The 26,918-nt window shown below is 47.5% G+C and overlaps 1 protein-coding gene across 1 annotated transcript in view; it reads right to left on the bottom strand.

Annotated features, from left to right (window-relative positions):
• The window catches only part of LOC146859554 (CD5 antigen-like), a 534,324-nt gene that overhangs the window by 140,899 nt on the left and 366,507 nt on the right, over positions 1-26,918 (bottom strand). The gene's annotated exons all lie outside the window — the stretch shown is intronic.

The following is a 26,918-nucleotide window of genomic DNA, read 5'->3' on the forward strand; positions in this document are numbered from 1 at the left end:
GGATCATAAAGATCCTACAACTCCGATCTGATAAAGATTGCTCTTAAGAACTTCTCGTGTACTGTCTCTCTGTCGTGTGGTGCCGACTGTACGATCCTAGATACGAGGTTCCTCCCCTGAGGAGTCTCCCGCCAGTGCCCGGCTACGATACCCCGAGGGTGGGTCTCAGGGCAGTCAGGGCCCCTTCCGGGCCCCTCTGAGGTCACCTTCTAACATCATTGCTGTACCTTGCACTACCCTTGCACTCATTCATTCACTCAAACACTACCCATGCACTTATCCAATCACCCAGGCATTACCCTTGCACTCATCCTTTCAATGAGGCGCTACTCATGCACTCATCTAATCACCCTGGTGCTATTCACGCACTCATCCAGCCCCCCAAGCAGTACCCATGTACTCATCCAATCATTCAGGAACTACCTATGCACTCATCCAATCACCCAGGCACTATCCATGCACTCACCCAATCAGCCAGGCACTGCCCTTGCACGTATCCATTCACTGAGGCACTATCCATGCACTCACCCAATAACCCAGGTACTACCCTTGTGCTCATCCATTCACTGAGGCACTACCAATGCACTCATCCTATCAACCAGGCACTATCCATGCTCTTATCCAATCACCCGGTCAGTATCAATACACTTACCCAATCACCGAAGAACTATCTATGCACTCACCCCTCACCCAGGCAGTACACTTGCACTCATCCAATTACCCAGCTTTACCCATGCATTCATCCAATCATTCTGTTACTACTTATGCACTCATAGATTCACACAGGAAACACTGCTTCACTCATTGTACTATCCATGCACCAGATGTGCACTCATTCAATCATCCATACACCAATCATACACTCATTCCAACATATATAAACACTTTAACTTTATTTTAACTGTAAAAGGCGGTTTTTGTGAAGTTATATATGTTTTCTTCTTTTAATAATAACAAAAATGGCAACTGGGACAGGAATAATTGAAAAATATGCAATGAAAAATGTGCAAAAAGAATTAGCATGTATGATGTTTTGCAGCATTGCAATTAGCTGTTACACACTGCTCACCAGAACTTACCACAACACTTCAGTCCTTGCAGTATGTGGCCCCTTGAAAACTCTCAAGTCATATTTGTTTTAGTAGGATAACTGACAGACTATTGACTATCAAAATATCGAGCTGCCAGAATATCGCTTATAAAATATAGAACATCAGAATATCGAATTCCTATCTACAAACAGGTAAGTACAAAAATATTAAATCCTGAATATTGTTGTAAATAATATAGTTTGTGAAATAATGAATATGATTAAGTAAAACATACTTAAAAATATGTAAATAACCTTAAAGTTAATAAATGTTTAATGTAACTTAAAAAAAATAAACATGCATTTTTATTTTTTAATACATATATGTTTTAACTTAATAATATTAAAATAATATTCAATATTTTTAGTGTTCGATAGAGGGAGGGTAAAATGTACTTTTCCCACTCCAGTGAGTGCAACAGTAAGGAAAGCGTTGGATAGTAGGAGGGTAAAAATTACTATTCCGACTCCAGTGAGTGTAACATTAGGGAAACCTTTGGATAGCGGGAGGGTAAAAATTGCTATTCCCACTCCAGTTAGTGCAACAGTAAGGAAAGCGTTGGATAGCGGGAGGGTAAAAATTACTATTCCCACTCCAGTGAGTGCAACAGTAGGGAAAGTGTTGGATAGCGTAGGGGTGAAAATTACTATTCCCACTCCAGAGAGTGCAACAGTAGGGAAAGTGTTGGATAGCGTAGGGGTAAAAATTACTATTGCCACTCTAGAGAGTGCAACAGTAGGGAAAGTGTTGGATAGCGTAGGGGTGAAAATTACTATTCACACTCCAGAGAATGCAACAGTAGGGAAAGTGTTGGATAGCGTAGGGGTAAAAATTACTATTCCCACTCCAGTGAGTGCAACAGTAGGGAAAGTAATGATTTAATAATTAAATACAAATAAATTAATTATCAATACCAATAAAAAATTGTTTTAAGTGAATTACCAATTACAACATATACCTATTAATAATTAATTAAACAATTAATTTTCAATACCAAGGTGCCGATTCCAATCCTGGAAAAAAAATTCCCGTACGACTCGTATCCGTATTTTTTTACGTACGAATCGTACAATCACCGTCCCACCGGTGAAGTACGATTCGTACGTGAAAAATACATACGAATCGTATCGGAAAAAGTCCCCGAGATGTCCCCGGACAGTTTTACGTACAATTCGTAAAACTGAAGTCCGACCGCACAAGTACGATCTGTACCCGCCTACCGAATTCACAAGCTTATTGAAAACGTCCCGTACGGACTTTGGTCATGAATAACGGGGAACTTGTGCCTGGGATACGAGTCGTACGGAGTTTGGTCTGTGCAGGACATTGCATGTCAGCACCGTACACCCCCCTGTATGTCGGCACCGTACCCCAACCCTGTACGTGTATGCACCGTACCACAGCCCCGTACCAGTATGCCCCGTACACCAGCCCCGTACTTGTACACACCGTACCCCAGCCCCGTTCCCCAGCCCCGTACTAGTATGCCCCATACACCAGCCCTGTACCAGTACGCCCCGTACATCAGCCCCGTTCTTGTACGCACTGTACCCCAGCCCCGTACCCCAGCCCCATACTAGTACGCCCCATACCCCAGCCCCGTACCAGTACGCCACGTACACCAGCTCCGTACTTGTACGCACCGTACCCCAGCCCCGTAACCCAGCCCCGTACCAGTACGGCCCGTACACCAGCCCCGTACCCCAGCCCCGTACGAGTACGCCACGTACACCAGCACCGTCCCCCAGCATCGCGTATGTACGGACCTTACAACAACCTTGGGTATGCCAACACGGTCCAACAACATCGTGTATGTATGCACCTTACATACGCGAGCTTCAAACGACTCGCACTGAACCAGGGCACTTAAAAACACCACAAGGAGGCTCAATTCGACTCGCACAACACCACAAAACACCTCTACACTCAACAAAACATCTAAATTACTCACCATGGCCACATCCAAACAGGCATGGAGGAGAGGGAGGTCATGGACACATTGAAGATTAACACGCTGAAAGATGACCCCTGGGGCATGGTCCAGATGCCCACAGTGTACTACATACCTAAGGCTCCAGGCACACTCCCCGGGACTTGCTTGTAAGCTAATACTTGATTTCATTATGGTCCAGACTCTGGATACCAGTGTTGGAGATGTGTGAGCTGACAGTGTGGTAGCACATTGTGTAGAATTCTGTTCAGAGTTCAAGGGGGGTGGTCTCACCATTGTTGAGCGGTGCAAACTTGGTGGTGGTGGTGGCCATGCTGACGGTTGCAGTGGTGTGATTACTGCGGAAGATGTTCTTGTGCAGGTTGCCTGGAGCTCTTAGGGTTTGCCTCAGTTTGTCAGTTGCTCGTTGACTGTCTTCTTGACGACATTTCCTGGGTAAGGAAGCACGGTGATGTACCTTGAGAGCCTGCGGGTCTGCCGTCCGTTGTCTAAGAAGGGCCTGGGTCACTGCATGCCTCCATCTACCATGGAATATGCCTAACTCAAAGGATACATACATGACGTGCTGGACGGGGGCTACAAGGATGGGGAATGATGTGTAACAGATGTTGTGTTGGAAGGGGCCTGATGTAGATCCCCAGTGGATGTTGCACATGAGCCGGGTGTTGTATTTCCTGCAGATGGAAGGCCAGAACCTGAGGGGGTTTGTTCACGCAGATAATAGTGCTGTCTGCCTCTCTGTGCCAAGGCTTGCGTGTATGTCCATGAGCCTGCAGTGCAAGAAAGTTGCAAGGGATTGCCTCTGCCTTGCAAGGGTGGGCAGTATTGTGGATTGGGAGCTAATGTCAGTGCACTCAAAATGCTGATGAGCTCCTTGATGTCCTGTGTTTTGGTGCCTCGGCCCTATCTGAAGAATCTCAAATTGTCCTTGAAGATGATATGGTGATGTCTGTTTGTGCTGTTTCACAGGCTTGTAAGGCAAACAATGGTTCATTGTGTCGCTAACTTGGCACAAGAGTCCGGCCACACCAGTCCAGTAGGTCTGCCTTGTCCCAGGTGGATTAACTTTTGTTGTGCTTCACATGAAAGTCCATCAATGTAGCAACATTGGTGGATCAGTTGCTGATCCAGTGTGTGAGGTTGCAGGGTGTGGCGGTGGTATTGGTTCGAGTGTCCCACACAGCTTGTCTGTGGTGACTTACATCAAGCATCTTTGGGGGATCGGTAGTGGGGTGTGTGTTAGTGTGTTGCCTGTCCGAGACGTGGATGCAAATGTTGATGGACCAATGATGGATGGTGGTGTGCTTCTCCTCCAGCCAGAACTTACTGGCCCACAGCCACTTGTAGCATGTGGAGGAGAGGACGTGTGTGAACATGGACGTCTTGATGGCATGGCGGAATTGGGGATGTCGGCCCGGAGATCTGTAGAGGAGTGTTACCCTGAGGGTTGCCAGGGGGTTTGTGCCAACCCGAATTTCTAACTTTGAGGGTGGACTTGTGAATAAATTGGAATTCATCCTATGGGATTCTTGGGGACGGCCCTGCGGGTGATCTTGTATCCGTCTGAGATGGCAATGGAGAAGATGTGTTCTTTGGTTGCATTTATCAAGCTCACTGCGATGAAGGTGATGTGTGACCCTGTTGTGTTGAGGCGGTAAAAGACTCAAATGGCGTGCTGTTGGACGGAGATGCTGTGGAGTCGGAGGGACATGACCTGGTTGGTGTGACAGGGCCTGGAAGGCGGGGCATCGTTGTGTAGGCAGTTGGAGTTGCACACCCTGCATGCAAAGTGTTTGTGTGGGCGCTTAGGGGATGCCTGAGAGCTGCTGCGGAATTTTGTGTGTACATTGCTTGGAGGGTGGCTGCTACATGAGCCTGTTGTGTGATGTGGGTCATGCAAGGACATGAGGGTCGTGCACTGTGCACGTTGCAGGCGCTGACGAACATGCATTTGGTACGGCGTGGCCGCAACAGTGGCACAGACAATCTGATGACAGCATGATGAATGTGTGGAGGGAGGAAGGGAGGAGCATCTTGGAGGCGTGTGGCTTTCAGAAACATGGAATTTGGTGTGCCCCTGCCACAGGGGCCGCAGCAGCAGGCGGCAGGCTCAGGAAACTAGGCCAAAACTATCACACAAAGCCAAGGAGGTCATAAAGGACAACTGCAACAGGCGTATGTAAATGAAGGACTGTCAGGTAACTCATGGCTCACTCAGAGAATATGGGTGAAAAATCATCAAACATGACTGACACAGGATCTGTGAACAGAAGGACGAGCAGCGCGTTGGGAGGAGCAACCTGCACAAATACATACACAACCATGGACTTCTTGCACAATAGAGATTAGTAGCCAGGAAGAACTGCATGCATGTTGTCGAAGTACACATACCCTCATATGCACAATCTGTGACAACTATGCCATAGATGACGCCTGCAAAGTGGCAAGAGACGTGCAGTGACAGAGATGAGGCACTATGGAGGCTGAGGAACACCGTTATTACCCAAACTCAGCACCAAGGGAAATGCATTCATATGAACAGACTCACATATCATTTGACTTAACATGTGGGACACACGCTGGACACCCCCTTCACACACGGATGTTCTAAATCCAAATGAACTGGCACACAAGTCAAGGGGATGAGCCAAACACCTCCTGCTGCACACTGAGCAGCTGCATTTCACCATTAAGCCTGTAATGGGCATGTCCCACACTATGTCCACCCATAGCATCACGTATGCTTCCGAGGGAAGTGTTACCCACACTGATGCCTTAATCAGAAACCCAAAACGTATACAGGTGACTGTCACGAAGGGTGACTATCAATTCATGGGAGTGATGATACATGTAAAGTGCCCCATGGTGAGTACACATGTATGCATGGTAAAACAACATGCACAGAAGCAGTCCCCACACATTCCCAACCCGTACCACCACCAAAAAGCCTTGCTGCAAACCTTACCCAAACTGACATTTCAACATGTCCGTGCATGGAACGCTGATTCAGCACACGGAGCAATACTCATGAGGGATAGTAGGAGGACAACGATGACACGAGCAGACAACAGGTGCAACAACCTGGGAATGACAGACACACAAGAAGTCAGCACTAAGATTTTCCTCTGCACACATGGTCAGTCACTGAACATGAACAATGTTGTACCCATGCAAATTGCGAAGAAAGTCTCTCAGCAAAACGGTGTGGCATTACATCATCACTCGAGTGACACATCAAAACACACATTTAAGTCACTTTGCCATAACTCAGCTGGACACAAACATTGCAACACATGCCACCCAAGGCTACAAGCGTGCACACTCAGACCCAGTGACTCACCATTATGAGAAGAAGTTGCATATCAGCTGACTCCGGATATCCTCCTCCTCCTCCTCCTCTTCACTTGCCTCGTGCCCAAGCTCTTCATCCTATACGGGTGGATGTTCCTGCTCATCCGGATCCAGGATGAGTGGCACTGCCTTCTCCACTGCCATGTTGTGCAGCATGCAGCACACAATGAAGATTTTGCAGACCTTCTCCGATGCATATGGGAGGGACCCACCGGTTTTGTGAAGGCACCGGAATCGGCTCTTCAGGAGGCCAAACGTCCTCTCAAGCACTCGCCTGGTCTGCCCGTGTGCATTGTTCTAACGGTGATCTGCAGCTGATCTTGGGTTGCGGAGAGGTGTCATCAGCCATGGCATGTTGGGATATCCAGAGTCCCCTACATGGAAACATCATGGAAATAAGTGGGTCAGGAGATGCCGTAAGACCCAAAGATGTCGAAACACACAGGACAAACAGAGTATATCCACCAACAAGACATGCTCGTTCGTTGTGCAGCCGCAGCATCATTTCAGGCACCCTGCTACGCCTCATGATGTAGGCATCGTGTGCTGACCCTGGAAACCGTGCACAGACATGGGAAATCAGCATGTTAGCAAGACACACCACAAGGGCATTTATGGAGTGGTAATGTTTACGGTTGCGATAGGCTACTTCCTGTGCCTGTGGTGGTACCAAAGCCACATGTGTGCCATCAATGGACCCAATGACATGGGGCATCCCTCCCAGGGCATAGAATTCACCTTTGACATCTCTCAACTCCTCAGGAGTAGGAAATTTGATGAATTCATTAAGGTGCGCCAACATGGCTGCCAAAACATCACGCAGGACACGGCTGAACATTGTTTGGGACATCCCCCCAACATCAGCTATGGTAAATTGAAACGTACCTGTGGCGAAAAAATGTAAGGATGCCATCACCTTCATCTTGGGGGTCAGCGCAGTAGGATACCTGTGTTGCGGTTGGAGGTGTGGTGCCAGCTTGTCCGTCAAATCCTCAATCAACTGTTGAGTGAATCTGTACCACCGGATGCAGTCACGTTCCCTCATGGTAGCCAAGTCTGGCATTGTTCGGGGGACAGGCGGTGCCCTGCAGAAAATTGGGTTGAATAACAAACTTTGAGAGTCTACAAACATCAATGTCAATGAACAGAGCACATGCTAAACTGCCACTAGACATAATATAAATACGGAATCTGGTCTGTGCAATACATCCAGGGCACATATGCCAGCTTGGTGAGACTCCGACGAAAAGGCAGATACACCTGTTGATTGTCATTTGTACCTGACATGCCATGAAACTAGCTGGGTACCAGTCGGAGTGAACAGCCAGAAACATTACAGGAGTGACATACATCCGACGAGCTGCATTTAAAGCAGGGCATCGCATACCGACAGCGAGACGCCCAGGACACATGGAATGTCAAATGTACAGCTCAAACACATTGCGATGAAGGGGTACACATGTAAACAGAATACACAGACATTGCGATGACGACGATATGTCTTCCTGTGAAAATATGATGTCCGATGCACACAGAGCCTGCTTCCGTGGAAGTCCACATGGGGCATGGTGTGTGTAGATGTGTGCCAGGCCCATCTCCACACAGACACATTTCAGATGCAGTAACTGCAGATGTAGTTGACGGAACACTAACCGCAAGCTCATGGGAACACAGGACACACACAGGACATAGTCACATAGGGGCACGAAGGTCGTGACATGTCAGTTGATAGAGTGTCCCTGTCCCTGGTATCATGGGACAGCTGAGGGTGGTGGTGACTGTGCCATGCCAGTGAGGCTGTGCTTCACACATTTGTACTACAGGCACACATGTGCTAAGTGAGAAGGGGAAGTGTGCCACATAGTGCCACATGACACATGACATGTGAACATACCTCATCACACATCAATAGTGAACATAAATGAGAAGACATGTGCATCATCACAGCCTGACACACCTAGGACCTGAACAGGTGATTCTGCAATGAGAATGAGTTGATGTTCAGCCTTGTGCGAGTCTGCACCATCTATTCCTGGCATGTGCGCCTCTATCACCTGTGTAGATGTATGAAACGCACAGTACACACGCTCGTACCACTAGAGTGGAGTTGGCGTAGGAGTACACCTGGTATGGACCGTACACAGGCTCTCAGAGCGTGTGTACGGTCCGTACCACTAGAGTGGTGTTGGCGTAGGAGTACGCCTGGTACAGACCGTACACACGCTCTCAGAGCGTGTGTATGGTCCGTACCACTATAGAGGTTTTGGCGTAGGAGTACGCCTGGTACGGACCGTGCACACGCTCTCAGAGCGTGTGTACGGTCCGTACCACTATAGTGGTGTTGGCGTAGGAGTACGCCTAGTACGGACCGTACACACGCGCTCGGAGAGCGTGTGTACTGTCCAGGACCACTAGAGTGGTGTTGGCGTAGGAGTACGCCTGGTACGGACCGTACACACGCTCTCAGAGCATGTGTATGGTCCATACCACTAGAGTAGTGTTGGTGTAGGAGTACGCCTGGTATGGACCGTACACACGCGCTCGGAGAGCGTGTGTACGGTCCCTCCCACTAGAGTAGTGTTGGCATAGGAGTACGCCTGGTAAGGACCGTACACATGCTCTCAGAGCATGTGTACGGTCCGTACCACTAGAGTAGTGTTGGCGTAGGAGTACGCCTGGTACGGACCGTACACACACGCTCGAAGAGCGTGTTTATTTATGGTCCGTACCACTAGAGTAGTGTTGGCGTAGGAGTACGCCTGGTACGGGCCGTACACACGCTCTCCGAGCGCGTGTACAGCCCATATCACTATAGTGGTGTTGTATTGTGAGTACGCCTGGTAAGGGCCGTACACACGCTCTCAGAGCGCGTTTACGGCCCGAATCACTATAGTGGTGTTGTATTGTGAGTACGCCTGGTACGGGACGTACACACGCTCTCCGAGCCCGTGTACGGCCCGTATCACTATTGTAGAGTTGCCGTACGTGTACGTGTATGCGTGAAACGCACCGTATATGTGTGTGTTTTTTCAAATTTCATATTGTACAAGTATTAGGGCCAAAATGCATGCTGGTTGTCATGGATACAAAGATTTCAGTTGCAATGTGTCCATCAGGTAGGCAGGTAGAGTCAGTTGGCCAAAAATGACAATGTTGCAAAGTGGTGGTTGCCTTGCAATGATGCACAAAATTTGAATCATGCAGATTTGTGTCATCGGTGTAGGTTTAAAGGGATTGGTGTAAACATAGGATGCTAATGATTCTGACCAATCACCATGTACTCCTGTAATTGAAAGCCCCTGAGCAAGACAGATATGAGGCAGCCAGCATCCCTGAGAGGGCACTTGCCTGCACAACTTTCCTGTCGAACAGATTGCTGCAGCCTCAGATTCCTCAGGCACCATGTCGCGGTATGTGGAGAGGGTCCAGCCATTCACCCTTGAGGAGAATGAGGCATTGCTGGATGCCCTCCTCCCACAGTACCCCCAGCTGTATGGGCGACCAGGGGTTCAGGTGAGTGCTGATTCAACTCCCTTTGACTGTGCACCTTTTTTGTGACTGTCACTTCTGGCATTGTGTCCAAGAGGGACAGACAGGCAATGTTGTTTAGAGTGGGTCCCGGGGGTGGGAGGCTTATGTCCCTCATGCAGAGCATGATGTAGTTCCTGTGTGCACTCCTGCCTTGTATTGTGCTTACTGTGACATTCACTGCATAGTGCATGACACATTCAGCATGGCAACTCCTTTGTAGATTTAAAAAATACAGTCCTGAGGTGATTGGGTGGTCCCGCCGGTGTGACAGGTGACTCTACCCACAGATGTGTCTGAGTTGAGTGGACCTGTGGGGAGAGTGTCCAAGTGATGTGTACGGCCTCCTGGACATTGATGTGTGTGAATGTTCCTTGTCATGTGGGTGAGTGTGTATGTGAAGTGTTGCACCACAGCTGCATGGAGGAGGCAACAGCTCCACCCATCTGATGTGAGTAGTGAGCTGTGCTGTGTGTCTGACTTGCTGAGCTAGCACGACACCTGTGACACCCCACAGGCAAGTGGCACATGTGCAGAGTGAGGGTTGTATCCGCTGTAGTGAAAGGCAGGTGATTGCTCAGTGCCTGGGTGTGTCTGTGTACTCTGCTGGGGTTGCATCAGTGGACTGTGGCATGTGACTGCTTGGAGGTGCTGTCCATCAGCCTGCTGTTGCATGTGAAGCACAGTGTGTGCCATGATCATGGAGTGTGTCGCACCCCTTCTGCCACCTGTGTACTTTCAATGCCATGTAGTGCATGGGGGCTTCCACAGAGGACAATGTGTATATGAGAATACAGCAATTCCTTGGCAGCATCCTCTGTCCTGTTCAACATAGCAAAGATGTTTAAATGTGTGTCTATGGGACATGGAGCTGGTGTAGTGATGTTGTCTCACTTTATCATCCTCACAGGTAACTGCCTACGAGAAGGGACAGATCTGGAAGCGGATCATCAGGGCCGTGAGATCGGTGGGGGATCGCAGTTGGCACCTAGCCCAAGTGAGAAAACGCTGGCAGGACATCCGGAGGTGTACCCGGCGGATTGCCCGGGTCCAGCTGGAGCTCTCACCACCTTGCCCCCACAGGGGGAGGCGACGCCTGACCCCCCACATGACCCGTGTCCTGGCGGTGGTCTTCCCAGACCTGGATAGGCAGTTACAGGAGAGACTGCAGAAAGGAGGAGGTAGGTACATGGCTATTTGTTGTGTTGTGTGTCACCAGCTTTTGGAAGTGCTCTGTAGCCTGGATACATTGCCGTAGTTAATATGTGATGTGAATTTTCAGTTCCCCAATGTCAACCGGTTCTCTTCCCCTCCTTGACATGTGTCCCCTGTCTGTGTGTAATCAGATTTGCACATGGTCATCTAGGCTGCCAGTTAATCCATTGCACATTGCTTTCTGCATCATGTGGGAGGGTGGTCTGTGACATGTGTTGGTACCTTGCCTGTGCCCTGACCTGTTCACTATGTTGGGGGTCCATATTTGTTTGCACTGATGATGAGTCTCAACATAGGAGTGTGAGGTTTCAACTGAACACCCTTGCAGCATGCATGACCAATGTTGTGGGCTCAGATTTGATGTGCATGAGTGGGAGATATGAATAGTGCCATGACGATTGCTCATGTTACAGTCAGCTAATACCATGCCCACGGATCAGTGTGCCCACCACAGTCCCCTGAGACACCCTTGCCTCGTAATCATGTGTGTCACCTAACTCTTTGCCCATTCTCTGTGTGTTCAGCATTGTTCTTCCTCTGTGGCATTGTTCCCTGGCCTCATTTGTATCAATCAAATGTGTGCTACATGTGTCCACTGGACAGGGAGACACCATTTGTCTTGTGCATACTCACACTGGGCAGTGCCTGTGTGGCTATTCACAACAATCTGTTGATGGTTGTATGTCAAAAAAATGTAATGCCAGCTTCAGGAGGTGATATTGTGTACATTTGGGAATTGTTGCTGCACATTTTTGTTATCCCTGGTTAAGAGGTGTCACTTCTTGATCTGTCTCAATCACATTGTCTCAGGTATGGGGGGTTTGTGCGGTAGAGGCCTACATGCACTACCCTGATTTTTCATTGCCAGGTCTGACCTGTGTGTGCGAATTGGCTGGACAGAGAATCACCGTGCAGTGACCCAGTGATGTTGGCGCAGGGGTTATTGTTTGTGTTTTGCAGCCTGTGTCATTTGTTTAAGAACACGATTCATGCTCATGGATTTTTTTGCACCTGTGTGTGTTTCAGCTGCAAGGCATTTTGGTCTTTGTGTGCTGACATCTGTGTGGACATTCTGGCTTGCCATGAGGGTGTCTCCACAGTACAGCTATGCTTTTTGAAAAAACAATTGCAGGCCCATTAGCTTATGCATTGTCCTGGGTTTGGACATGTGTGCCACTCCACATGACAGGCATTGTGTCTAATGTGTAGCCAACTGTGTCATCAGGTAACGGATGCCCATGTGCCAACTGACATAATTCAAGTAGTTATTCAAGAATGATTGTCCCTTGCCAATCCCAACACTTGTCAACAGCTCTTCATGTTTTAAAGGCTTGACTTTGATGTTTTGTTGTTCCGCACAATCATGTGCCTGCATGACAGATGTCTCCAAAGGAGGTGCACACCAATCCACTTTGACACTTTCATGTAACACGCTGGCACATTTGTAGAGAAGCCACTGTTCTAAATAAACAGGTTTGCAGATTATACATATTCATGTTCCCACAGAGTTATGGATTTTGTGTACGTCCTTTGTTGTTGATGATACCAAAGTACCTGTGTCAAGTCATCCAGACCTCTGTGGGCCCATGTATATGTACTTTCAGCAACACCATTTATTTCTAACAGTGGCTTCTTTACAAAAGCTGCAAGATCCTTAAATGACTGTGCAAATCTGGATTTGTGTGCACCTCCTTGGGAGGCATCTTTCATGCAGGCACATGTGTGTTCTGTTCACAAAATGGCGCATTCTAACATTCTAAACATGTCGATTGAGTAAAGTCTTGTGAGTCCCAAGGGATCACAGTGTTTTTGAATTTGTGTTGCACAGTACTTACAGGTCTCAAGGTGTGGGGACACCTTGAGTATTGAGGTGTGTCATTTGTGCTTGGGTGCACCACTACTGTTTCTTTCAGGGTAACCTAGAGGTGGCATGACTTGATTGTATTGCTGTGCTCACCTGCTCACAGACACTAGCTTCTCAGTGTATTTCTCATGAAAGAATTGTCCTGGTATGTCCTTTTTTACTTTGTGTCCAAGGGGCATAGTGGGTCTACCAACTGGGGAGTACAGGGCTTAGATAAGTGCGGAGTAATGTAGCTGTTCCTCATGATGCATCGCCTGATATACAGTGTGGCCTATTGTTTTTGTACTCATGTGTCAGATGTTTCCTGGTGACTGATGGTTTGTGTTCCTTCTCCTTTCCCACAGCATCATCCACGGAAACCGAGGGAGATACCTGCACGGACCTGGAGGAGGGACCCAGCACCAGTGCCACCAGTGCTGAGCAGTCTGCTGGAGCCAGTGGCACGGAGGGCGAGGAGAGTCAGTCGAAGGACCTGTCTGGTGGCGACACCAACTACGACGCAGACGGGTCCGAGGCTGACCTCATCGAGGGGGCGGAGGCTGCTCCAACAGTGGCAGCAGCCCAACATCTGTCCCCGCCTCCTCCATTCCCATCACCGCCCTCCCAGTAGCTCCGGTCCCTTCTGTTCGTGCAGAGCGCCAACATGTCTCCTTCGGGCCAGGCACCGCACCCCCTGCCCCTGTCACCCCTGCTGTCCTCAGCGATGAGTCTGTGGACTTACTGCGGCAGTTGCAGGTTGGTCAAGCATCGGTGCTGACTGTCCTTCATGGGCACACTTATATGCTGACACAGATGGTTTTGTTTATGTCATCAACGATGGCTGACCAACGCAGGATTCTGCGTTCCATAGACTCTTCACTGACGGCAGCAGTGAGTCTTCTGCAGTGCTCCATCCCCCCCTACCCCAGCCCCATCCACACTTCCCTCTCCCATACCTGTCCCAAGCACACCCAGACTTTCCCACACATGCACCCCACCAGACACAGGCAGCACACTACCAATGAAGGGCAAGCGCACACCTCCTGGCACGCACACTCAGGGGGAGGTAGGCACACCCACAGGGTCGGGCACTAAAAGCCAAACACGCAGCCACAGTCGGAGTCCGCAGGCCTCACAACCCTGTCCCTCCACAACAACTCCCCTTGGTCACCCAGCAGCAGTTTCTGGCTGGGCTGGACCTCGCCCCTGCTGATCCACCACCACACAAACGGGCGAGGAAGTCCCCAGGCAGGGGAGTTGAGTCCACCACCACCTCAACCCCTTACCCCATGAGCGCTGCACCCCATCCCGTGCCCACCACACCCTCCTTTGACCCTGGGCAATCCTCTGGTGCAGGGGCTGCCCTGGATGCACTGGCTGCGGTGTGCAGTGCAGAGCTGACCACCACCTTTGGCGCTGCCACCCCCCCTGTGTTGGATACGTCCACCCCTGCACCCACCACACCTACCCTTCCCCCTCCTGCCCCTGCTGTGCCTGTGCCTTCCCCACGGTCGACAAACCTGAGGGTTGCAGTGTGCAGGCAAGCTAGGGGGAAAGTCTCCCATGTTTTCTCCCCATGGACTTCTGAGATGAACTTGCCATATGGCATTTGTACATAGTTTTATTAACATTCACTTGTTTTTTCTGCTGAATAAAGCATTTTATTTTCATTTGGACACTATTGCATTGCAGGTAATTAATGTTGGTGCAGAGGCTCCATGAATTGGGGTTGTGGTGATGTGTTATGGTTCTTAGAAATGTTTTAATCTGATGGTCATGAGGTGGGCCATGGGATCTGCGTGCCATTACAATGTCTCTGGTAAGAATCATTGTTAGTGTGTGTTACTTTGGATTGGAGACATTGTCCCAAGGAGTGTTCCTTTCTCTGTGGCACCTGACATCTTCCCTGCAAAGAGTTGCACAATTGTTGTGCTGACCTGTGTCTACATTTCCTTTGTTGGATGACGGATCCCTTCAACTATGGCCAAGCCTGCTCACCGATGTCTCCGGCTGCATCGTCTGTGCCATCCTTGGTAGTCAATGTACATGTGTATTAAGTATGTCAAAATGCATTCATTGTGAGATTCTCCCTTTTCAGCACTATGCATGTGTGTAATCCCAGCCTAGCACACACATGGTACTTGTTCTGCAGGGTATTTGGGCACCTGACTGACAAATGTGGGCATTGTATCTGTGGGAATTCCACCCTATTCCTTCCAAAAGAGGCAACATCTTGGTGGCTGGCCCAGCACCTGTACATTCCTATCAGTCCTGGGATGTGCTTGAGAGTGTGTGTTCCCTTTGGCTCTCTTAGTTTTCTGGTCAGTTCCATAACTATACAGTGTTGTGGCCTGATCTCAGGGTGTGTATTGTGCTGCATCTACTATGGGTGGGTATGCATGTGTTATTTGTCCTCACACCCACATGTGGTGTGTCATGCATTGGGTGAAAGACATCCATCTTCCTGGGAGTGGGACCCTGCTGTCAGTGATGTGTTGTTACAGCACTATCATCATAGTCCAAACTTAGGGATGCGTACATACACACATGGAGTTATGGGCATCTGATAATGATGTACACCCACCCATGTCTCTGCCCACTGCTGGTAGTGATATGAACCCACCCCCATGTCTCTGCCCACTGCTGGTATTCCTCTGCAGCCACCCCCATGTCTCTGCCCACTGCTGGTATTCCTCTGCACACCCCCCCCATGTCTCTGCCCACTGCTGGTATTCCTCTGCAGCCACCCCCATGTCTCTGCCCACTGCTGTTATTCCTCTGCACACACCCACATATCTCTGCCCACTGCTGGTAGTGATATGCACACACCCACATGTCTCTGCCCACTGTTTGTAGTGATATGCAGCCAGCCCCATGTCTCTGCCAACTGATGGTATTCCTCTGCAGCCACCCCCATGTCTCTGCCCACTGCTGGTAGTGATATGCAGCCACCCCCATGTCTCTGCCCACTGCTGGTAGTGATATACACCCACCCCAATGTCTCTGCCCACTGCTGGTAGTGATATGCACCACGCCCATGCCTCTGCCAACTGCTGGTATTCCTCTGCAGCCACCCCCATGCCTCTGCCCATTGCTGGTAGTGATAGGCATCCACTCCCATGTCTCTGCCCACTGCTGGTAGTGATATGCACCCACCCCCATATCTCTGCACACTGCTGGTATTCCTCTGAAGCCATCCCCATGTATCTGCCCACTGCTGGTATTCCTCTGCACACACCCCCATGTCTCTGCCCACTGCTGGGATTTCTCTGCACCCAACCCCATATCTCTGCACACAGCTGGTATTCCTCTGCAGCCACCCCCATGTCTATGCCCACCACTGGTATTCCTCTGCAGCTACCCCCATGTCTATGCCCACTGCTGGGAGTGATATGCACACACCCCCATGTCTCTGACCACTGCTGGTATTCCTCTGCAGCCACCCCATGTCTCTGGCCACTGCTGGTATTCCTCTGCACACACCCACATGTCTCTGCCCACTGCTGGTATTCCTTTGCAGCCACCCAAACACCCACCCACCCCCTTGTGGCAGTACACTGCTGTCCTGGACATTAACACACCCCAATATGTAGGAAACATGCTGCACCAGGCCGTAAGCCAACATTTGTGGCGTGTGTACGCCTTGTACACCAAATGTAGCGTTGGCATAGGAGTATGCGTTGTACGGCCCGTACTCCCGCTCTGAGGGCGTGGATACGGTCCGTACATGGGCCGTAGGGGTACGCGTGGTACGGCCCTTACACACGATCTGAGGGCGTGTGTACGGTCCATACAGGGGCCGTAGGGGTACACCTGGTACAGCCCGTACCCACGCTCTGAGATCGTGTATACGGCCCATACCAGGCGTACTCCTACGCCAACACTACTCCAGTGATACGGGCCATACACACGCTCTGACAGTGCATGTACGGGCCTTATCACTATAGTAGTGTTGGCATAGGAGTACGCCTGATACGGGCCGTACACATGGTCTCAGAGCATGGGTACGGGCCATAGCACGCGTACCCCTACGGCCCCTGTACGGACCGTACCCACGCCCTCAGAGCGTGGGTACGGTCTGTACCACGCGTACCCCTACGGCACCTGTATGGACCGTACCCATGCCCTCAGAGCGGGGGTACGGGCTGTACCACGCGTCCCCCTATGTCCCCTGTACGGACCGTACCCATGCCCTCAGAGCGTGGGTACGGCCCGTAACACGTGTTCCGCTACGGCCCCCATACGGACCGTACCCACGCCCTCAGAGCGTGGGTACGGCCCGTACCACACGATCCCCTACGGCCCCTGTATGGACCGTACCCACACCCACAGAGCGTGTGTACGGTCCATACCATGCATCACCCCATGTCCCCTGTACGGCCCGTACCCACGCCCTCAGAGCATGGGTACGGGCCGTACCACGCGTACCCCTACGGCCCCTGTACGGACGGTACCCACGCCCACAGAGCATGGGTACAGGCCGTATGATGATTGTATTTGTGCTGTAGGTGTACGCGTACACGTCCACCTCCGTTGTTGCCGGACGCTGAGATTGTTGGCCACGCCCCCCCGAAGTGACCAGACCCTGGAGGTAATGTATGTCCAGATTATTGTAGGTTTTGATTTGGGTATGGGGTATGTTTCCTACCCCTCATTCCCCCTTGTCCCTGGGGGTTGTACTGACCTTCTGCGGCATCTGCGTCGGGCTCGTTGCACCAGGTCGTAGGCTGTGAGGGCCGGGATGGCACGTAGGACGGGGTCCATGGCTCTCCGTCGCGTACCGGGCTCCGTGTTTGCGTCAGACTGAGATTTCCGGGAGTTTTTGGCTGCCGTAAAAAAATTGCTGTACGGAGTGACGTAGGGACGGATCGTACTTGCGGGGCCGTAAAACGCTGCCTGACTCCGTCCGGACGTCACGTACGCGCTGTCCAGGATCAGACTTGTTAGTATTTTTTCACCGTACGGTCTTTTGTACGATTCATACGGAAATAGTATTCTTGTACGAATCGTACTTGCTGGATTGTACGGTGAATTTCCCGGGTACGAGTCGTACAAAGAATACGCTCCGTACGACCATTCGTACCCGGGTTTTACAGGCTCGGAATCGGCACCCAAATATTTTATTTAAAAATTACCAATCAATAATTATTTTACAGTAAATTAATTATCATTACACAAACATAATTTCAATAATTACATAATTACAAATAAACTACTTCCCACCCTATTCCCCTAAAAGCCCACAACCCGCTCCGAATAATAAATTAATACAATTAATGTAATTATCTATTAACCAATTAATAAAAATTAATGACCAATTAATAATTAATTAACAATAAATTAATTATCTATACCAATACATACAAATAAATATTTACTTAATTACAATTAAATTACTTTCCACCCTATTCCCCTATAAACCCACAACCCGCTACAGAACTAAAACACAAAATTACATTTCAAATAATTAATAATTCCTAAAAATTAATATTTAATTTACTATAATTAAATTACTTACCACCCTATTTCCCTTTAAACCCACAACCTGCTACGGAATTAAATTACGCAAAAATTAAATAACATAAAATTCATTACTTTAAAGAAATTCAAACATACATTACAAAAATAATACATACTTTTACACATATAATAACACTTAAAACCCTATACATTTTTTTATATTTTTAACAACTATATTATGACTGTCAATATTACTAACTTCGATATTTTGAAAATCAATATTTCTTACCTGAATTTCGATATTCTCCACCACTATAGTTTTGCAATTCGATATTCTGTCCATTCTATATTAAAAACTCGATATTCTGTCCAGTCGACATTTTTTTTTCGATATTGTGACTTGTTACCGTTTTAGTAGTCTACACCTCTGAAGGAACTTTCTGGCCGGGAATTGTTGCTGCTGCCACTGATGTAGATGGTCCTCCAGCTTCCCTCTGCTTGATCACCGGTCGGAGACGTTTTCTGTTATAGGTTTTAGGATGATATAACATGGACGTCATCTCCCGTGAATATTTTTTGTTTGTCTCTTTAGAGAGGGTCTTGTCGCAGATTGTGCATTGCACTAGTTTTGCAGCAGTTTTAGATTCCCCAGATGGGATTTTGAAAAAATCCCATGCTACACCGGCTCTCTATTGTGGAGGTTCCTCTTCTTCTCATCTCCAGTCTCCACCTCCTCCACATCCTGGTCTTGTTGTTGCTGCTGACCCCCAATTCCTTCCTGTGTTGCCACTTTTAATGAATTAAAAGGGCACAAACTCTCCACAGTGAGGTCGATCTACCTGCTCAGAATAAAGTTCTATGAAAGAAGATTCAAGAAGGAGTGGGTATGAACTTTGTTATATCCTGGCTATGTTGTCATGCATGCAATCTCTTGCTTTGCCAGTGGAATGTTCATCCAATGATGTGTTACAGAATGTTGGGAGCCAGAGATGTCAGTTGAGGAGGACTGAGCACCATCCTGGCTGCTCCTGCTGGGGTCTTTGTATGGGTCTTGTATTGGATTTAACTAGATGACTTGTAACTATCTACAAATAAACATCTAAAGATCCTCTACACGTCTGGACAAAGTCACCTTTTGTCTTTCTTATGGCATTCTCACCTTTTGTCTTTCTTCTCTGCTTCCCTCACTTATATTTTCACATCTTCTTTTGGTTGTTTTGTTATCTCATTGGGTTGCGATGTTTTTTATTTACACTTTGTCTTTCCTCTAGCTTTCTTTTCGTTCATTGTCTTATATGGAAGGAAAGGGGATATGTTATATCCTGGCTTTGTTGTCATGCTTGCACCATCCTGGCAGCTCCTGGTGGGGTCTTTGTATGGGTCTTGTATTGGATTTAACTAGATGACTTGTAACTATCTACAAATAAACATCTAAAGATCCTCTACACGTCTGGACTAAGTCACTACAAACTTCCGATTGATTTTGCTGAAAAGTATATTATCCAATCATATTCCTTGCTATTCCGGGCATGTGATATTCGCGGTGACTGACATATTCGCAGTTACTGCACAAAAGCGGAAATACAAAATACAAGTTTAAAGTAGTTTTCTTTAAAAATGGAAAGAAAAGCAGAGCTTTCAAAACTATAATAGTGAACAGCTATACTGAAACTTGTTCACAATACCTCTATATATATGTTTCAGAGTTGTTGAAAAACACGTGGTATCTGCAATTATCAACATCATCGTGACTTCCTCAGTCTTTGCGAAAACGGAAAATAGTGTTTGAAGATGATTTTTCTGGAAACTCACTACAAAAATATGAGTTTGAAAAGTACACTAATCAAAGTCTACTGTTAAATTTCTATATATAAGTTTTACACTTTGTACACAATCTGCGCTCTTCGTGACTACCAATGTCACTGTGATGATGTCAGTAGTCGTGAATATGACATTTTTTGTAAAGTTGGTTTTCTCCTAAATTGATCACAGAAAGAAAAGTTAAAATAATATTTTACTAAATATTTACAGTTAAACTTTATTTAAAATATTTCTTTAAGTTTATTTTTCAGTATGTGAAATACATTTGCTGACCACAGTAAATGCGACAATGTTGTGTTGACTCAAAAAATTGTTAAACTCAAAATCAGTTATAAATGTACTTTCTGATAAACACATACAAAATCAAACAATGAGTGGTATATAATATAATATACAATATACAATAATAGAAGGAAAATATGAAAATCTTAGAGGCTCACTTAAAAAAAGATGGATATTACCTGAAAAAACAAAGCTTAAAGGGATGTTATCGTTATGTATTAGCTTTTAAAAACCATAGAAATTCACTGAAAAAACCACAGGTTACAGGGCCATTATAGTTAGGAAATAGAATTTTAAAAAAACTTAGAAATTCACTGAAAAAAACAAAGGATGTTATAGTTAGGCCCAAAACCAGAGAAATTCAGCAGGTATAGCTAGCTGAGCTAACTATAACTCGCACCCCTGCAATGCACTGCTTATGACCTCACACAATATATCACTCATGACATGGTCAGTGACATCACAGATGACATATCGAATGACATCACTGATGACATCATCCACAGAATCTCTGACACAACCACTCACTCCCCAATATAACCTTTCATACACCCATTCCAAATTCCACATTAGCATTTTCCAAACCATTGAAACACCCATAGCAGTACTTACACATCTACTCACTGATTCATAGGTTTATACACACATCTACTCAGTTATCCATACAGCCACTCATACACCAACTCACTCACTAATACAGCCACTGATATAGCTACTCACACACTGTCAGTCACCCATAGAGCAACTCACACACCTACTCAGTCACTTATAGAGTGAATTAGGCAGCCACTTACTTACCCACAGTTATACACACACCAACTCACTTATATATACAGGTACTAACTTATACTTACTCACCCATACAGTCACTCGCACAAGCACACACTCAACTATACAGCTGCCATCATAATCCCTTAATCACACATGCAGTCATTCAAATACTCCAACACTCACCTATACTGCCTTTCACATATACAGTTACTCACCCATATACCACTGACACATCCATTCACTCACCAACACACCCATACGCATACTCAGTAACCTATACAGCCCTTCAATTTCGCATTCACTAACCCATGCAGCCACTGACTCACCCACTCACTCATCCATATAAGCAGTCACACATCCTCTCACCTAACCAAACAGACACTCATACAGGTACTCAGACAGATAATCAATCACCCATACAGCTCCTCACATATCCACTCACCAACCCATACAGCCACTCAGATAGCAACTGACAGAGTGATAGAGACATTCGCACAACCTAGTCACTCACCCATATATTCACTGAGAAACCTAATCACTCACTTATGCAGTCATTCATGCACCCACTGAATCATCCATACAGGCACCTATGGACCCACTGATTCACCAATACACCCTGGTATAGATATTTAACATTCATGAACTTTTTAAAACACTAATCATCTTGGTCAAGGAACCGACCGACACTCGGTCGCACTGCTATACTTTACATTGGGAGCATGCATTCCGGACGGAATTCATGCTTCCATTTTGAAATTTGAGATAAAGCTCAATCTTGCACCCTGTGGCAGGCACTGTGCATGCCACAAGGTGCAGGGATCAACAGGGGGGAACCATAGGTGCCCCCTCAGCCTCCAGTCAGAGGCTGCACACCAAAAGAAGCCCTTCTGGTGGACCCCAAAGTCGAATTCCAACAGCCTTTCTGTGTCGGAAAGGCCGGCACAGAAAGGCTGTCTAAACCCGACATCATATTCCCAAGGGCAGAAAGAGCCGCCCTTGAGATTACTGGGCGCAATCCAACTGACGGAGTGGCTCTCTGAGCCCTTCGGAAGACAGTGGGAATGACTGTTCACACACCTTTCCGACCGACTCCATCGTAATGAGGTGGTTGGAAAGGAATCTGACCAGCATATAACGATGTGGTCGGAACAGCTCTGACCGACAGTCGGAGTCGTTTCCGACCGCATCGTAATTAGGCCTTTACAGTCACTGGATGATGTCATCAGTGGTGTAATTTGAGACGTCATCAGTAATGGCTCTGACCGTGTCATGAGTGATGTAATATGTGAGGTCATTAGCAGTGCATTGTGGGGGCATGAGTTATAGTAGCTCAGCTAATTATAACTGCTGAATTTCACTGGTTTTGTGTATGTGAAATCTGACACGGTAAAAAGTAACTCTCTTGGAACAAATGTAATTTCCAACTACCATACGCTTCTACTTGAATCTTCAAACCATCCACTTCCTCAAGGATCTTGCATTCCCCACAAATTTGCCCCAAAAAACAATTATAAACACATTAATAACAAACTGTAATGAGTGTAAAAAAAAAAATTCTGAAAGAATATAATAATATAGACACAACAAAAATATGATAATAGGTCACAAATAAAGAGTACAAAACACAGGAGACAGTGGACATGTGAAAACTATCAAATCATCATAATGAGGTTATTTTAAGTAGATCAATCGATTTCATAAAGATCTATTAATAAATTACGAGATTAGATATGGAAAGTCCCTTGAATATAACCTAAAAGCAGCAAAAAGGGCGTTGACGCGTTTTGGTGACACTAGATTAATCAAAGACCACCTTCATCAGGACTAGAATAACAACTGTCTCTCCTAGTACTACAATTGCTGGTGCAAAATCTTGTCATCTAATTGAAACACAAATATAATAATCACAACCACATAATTTTGCACAAATATCTTAAATTTTTTTTTATATAAAACGGTTGCAAAACCATAAAATCTGTTTTATTCCCTCTAAATGAGAAGTAACACATTAACCCCTTCAGTGCCCGCCCCTTTCCCCGCCCAGTGCCGGCCGTTGCATTAGCGGGCGGGGTCTATGACGAGCTGGACTCGTCATGGGCACAGCGCCACCGCGGCCCATGACGAGTCCAGCTCGTCATGGGCACTGAAGGGGTTAATAATCTGAGAACATGATTGTTAATAAGGGTCCACAGTTATCATTCACACCGTGCAGAAAGAACACCACTCATACAGGCAACCGTACTCCTAATGTGTGAAATCTGAGCCTAACTATAATGTCCCTGTAACCTTTGTTTTTTTTAGTGAATATATATAAATATTGATATTAGGGTTTAAGGTGGGAATGGGCTTTGGGTGGCAAGGCATTTTTGGGGATTTTGGGTGGGCATGGGTTATTGAGTGATAATGAATTTTTTAGGGTTTAGGGTGGGTATGGATTTTTGGTGGAAAAGGAATTTTTAGGGTTTAGGGTGGGTATGGGTTTTTGGATAGCAAGGGAATTTTTAGGGTTTAGGGTGGGATTGGGTTTTGCATGGTAATGAATTTTGTAGAGTTTAGCGTTTGTGTAGGTTTTTGAGTGGCAAAGGATTTTTGGGGATTTTAGGGTAGGTATAGGTTATAGGGTGGCAAAGGAATTTATAGGGTTTAGGGTGGGTATTGATTTTTGTGTGGCAAGGGAATTTTTAGGGTTTATGGTGGGTATGGGTATTCGGGTAGTAAGGGATTTTTTAGGGTTTAGCGTGGGTATGGGTATATGGGTGGTAATGAATCATTTAGGGTTTAGCTTTTTTGGCTGGTAAGGTCTTTTTTAGGGTTTAGGGTGTGTATGTGTTTTTGGGTGGCAAATGAATTTTTAGGGTTTTGGGTGGTTATGGGTTTTTGGGTACTGAGGTAGCCTTTAGGGTGGCAAGAGAATTTTTAGGGTTTAGGGTGGGTATGCGTTTTTGGGTGGCAAAGGCATTTTTAGGCTTTAGTGTGGCTACGGGTTTTTGGGTGGTAAGAGATTTTTAGAGTTTAAGTTGGGTACGGGATTTTGGGTGGCAAGGGATTTTTTTGGATTTTGGGTGGGTTTGGGTTTTTGGGTGGCAATGAACTTTTTAGGGTTTAGGGTGGGTATGGGTTTTAAGGAGGTGGGAATTTCTTATGGTTTAGGGTAGTTATGGGATTTTGGGTGGCAAGGGAATATTAAGGGTTTAGGGAGTTTGTGGGTATTTGGGTGATAAGGGTTTTTTTAAGGTTTAGGGTGGGTATGGGTTTTATGGATTGCAAGGGAATTTTTAGGGTATAGCGTGGGAATGAGTTTTGAGGTGGCAAGGGAATTTTTAGTGTTTCGGGTGAGTCTAAGTTTTTAGGTGGTAAGGGATTTTTTAGGGCTTAGGGTGGGTATGGGTTTTTGGGTGACAAGAGTATGTTGAACATTTAGGGGCTCTTTAGGATGGCGGTCGGAAAACCACCCTGACCGCTATGGAAGCGGAAAACAACCTCCCACCTGTCCCGTGGGAAAACCGGCAGCCAAATTAGGATCAGTCGCCAAAAAATACCAACCACGGCGGAACGGGGCCAAGAAAAAATGCCCGTAGAGGGCGGTGAGTGCCAAAATCCATCCGCTGCGGTCGGATACGTGGCAGAAAAACACCCACCTGCTGCAAGCACAGCGGAGACACCGCACGGGAAATTAGGATATCCCCGACAGTCCCGCGGTACGTACCGCTGTTCCCGACCGCCGCGATCGCACACTGGGATGAATGGGAGAGCCAGCGGAAGAGCTGCAGCACAGCCACCGCTGCAGACGATCCATGAAAAACATGGCGGATGAAGCCAAAAACCCACAATAAGGCTAAAAAGTGCAGACAGCAAACTAGCCATGCCCCCCAAATACACAAAACACACCCCAATGACACAACTACATGGCAAAAAGAAAAATACATCTCCCAGGACAACACACATACCACACCTGACAGCAATACCCCAATTGGACACACCCACATAGCTGAGTACAAAACCATCCCTTTCCCTGACCCCAATCCTTTGCAATACTCCAGAACAAAAGGGACACACACCCCAGCTTAAAGGAGAGGCAAAGAACACAACATCACTAGCCACACCACATACAGCACCACCACCACTTCCACACCTGCACCACTAACCCCCCTGCACATCACACACAATACACACCACAAAAACACCCACCACTCACACTCCTGCACCCACAACCACTTTGCACATCACACACCATGGCAACACAGAAAATGCCCAAATTCACTAAGAGTGAGTTGAAGGTTACGGCAAATGAGATAGTCAGAGTGGAAACACAACTGTTTGGTACCCTGGTCCAACAGACACCATTAGCCACAAGGACACAAATGTGGGCAAGGATAGTCGAAAGGGTCAATGGAGTAGGGACCACCCCAAGATCCAAACAGGAGATCATGAAGTGGTGGCATGATCTGAAGAGGGTTGTCAAAGAGAGGAGAAGCAAGAACCGTGAGCTGGCTCAGAGGACTGGTGGGGGCCCTCCCATTCCACCAAAACCATTCACACCATGGGAGGGGAAGGTGCTTGCCATACTGCAGCCAGAGAGTCTCACAGGAGTAGCTGGGGGAGTGGAGGCTGGTAAGTACAAACAAATGACTAGCACCACACTGATACATACTGTCTTGCACAACTACAAAGCTACAACACCTAGGACAAATTCCATCCATCTGCACCACACACTCACAAAAACATGTCTCACAGATCCAACATTCACTCACTCCCATTCACCCCAAACATCGCTAGCAACATTACCCTGGGGGCATGTGTACAGGCAGACAGCACTACAACTCACACCAGGCCCCCTTGTCCCACAACTTCAGCAAGATGGAGCCCTCCCCCACCCCACCTAGAAGCATGTGTCAGCCATTACATTACACTCATCAAACTAACAGGTAGGTGGCCATCTTCTGTGGGAGGGTGTTTGTGGGTGGGAGGCTGGCACTACTACTCCCACCATGCCCACTGTCCCACACCTCAGCAAAATTGAGCCCTCCCCCACCCCACCCAGAAGCAGTTGGAAGCCATTGCAGTACACCAAACAAACTTACAGGTAGGTAGCCATCTTCACATTGAGGGTGTTTGTGGGTGGGAGGCCTGTACCACTTCTCCCACCATACCCCCTACCCCTACCTCAGCAGGATGGAGCCCTCCCTCCACACCACCCAGAAGCATGTGTCAGCCATTACATTACCTTCATCAAACTTAGAGGCAGGTAGCCATCTTCCCTGGGAGGGTGTTTGTGTGTGGGAGGTCTGCACTACTACTCCCGTCATGCTCCCTGTCCCACACCTCAGCAAAATGGAGCCCTCCCCCACCCCACCCAGAAGTAGTTGGAAGCCATTGCAGTACACCAAACACAATTACTGGTAGGTAGACATATGATACTGGCCTGTGACCCCACTGAGGAGGATGTAAGCTGCCACCACACACACGCACGTGTGACATAACAAACCCAAATGTGGGCACATTACAGGTAAGTAGCCAGTAGGTGCACCCACCCATTCATCAGAAATTAAATGGTGCCATATGACAACACCAGCCCTCTCATTGCACAAATATGCAGACCGACCCC

Source organism: Triturus cristatus, chromosome 3_2 (assembly GCF_964204655.1).
Source record: "Triturus cristatus chromosome 3_2, aTriCri1.1, whole genome shotgun sequence".
NCBI classification, from domain to species: domain Eukaryota; kingdom Metazoa; phylum Chordata; class Amphibia; order Caudata; family Salamandridae; genus Triturus; species Triturus cristatus.